At 43.0% G+C, this 291-nt stretch overlaps 1 protein-coding gene across 1 annotated transcript in view; it reads right to left on the minus strand.

Annotated features, from left to right (window-relative positions):
* The window catches only part of TTC9 (tetratricopeptide repeat domain 9), a 35,317-nt gene that overhangs the window by 33,360 nt on the left and 1,666 nt on the right, over positions 1-291 (minus strand). The gene's annotated exons all lie outside the window — the stretch shown is intronic.

Here is a 291-nt window from a genome sequence, read left to right on the forward strand (position 1 = left end):
GGATGTATTGTGAGTGAATATGTGTGTGTGTATATGTGTAGGGATGTATTGTAGGTGAATGTGTGTGTGTGTAGGGATGTATTGTGAGTGAATGTGTGTGTGTGTAGGGATGTATTGTGAGTGAATGTGTGTGTGTAGGGATGTATTGTGAGTGAGTGTGTGTGTGTGCGCGTGTAGGGATGTACTGTGAGTGTGTGTATGGGGGATATATTATGTGTGTCAGTGTGTAGGGATGTATTGTCAGTGTGTGTGTGTGTGTATATGTGTGTGTAGGGATGTATCATGAGTGTG

Source organism: Bison bison, unplaced genomic scaffold (assembly GCF_000754665.1).
Source record: "Bison bison bison isolate TAMUID 2011002044 unplaced genomic scaffold, Bison_UMD1.0 scf7180017864239, whole genome shotgun sequence".
NCBI lineage: Eukaryota > Metazoa > Chordata > Mammalia > Artiodactyla > Bovidae > Bison > Bison bison.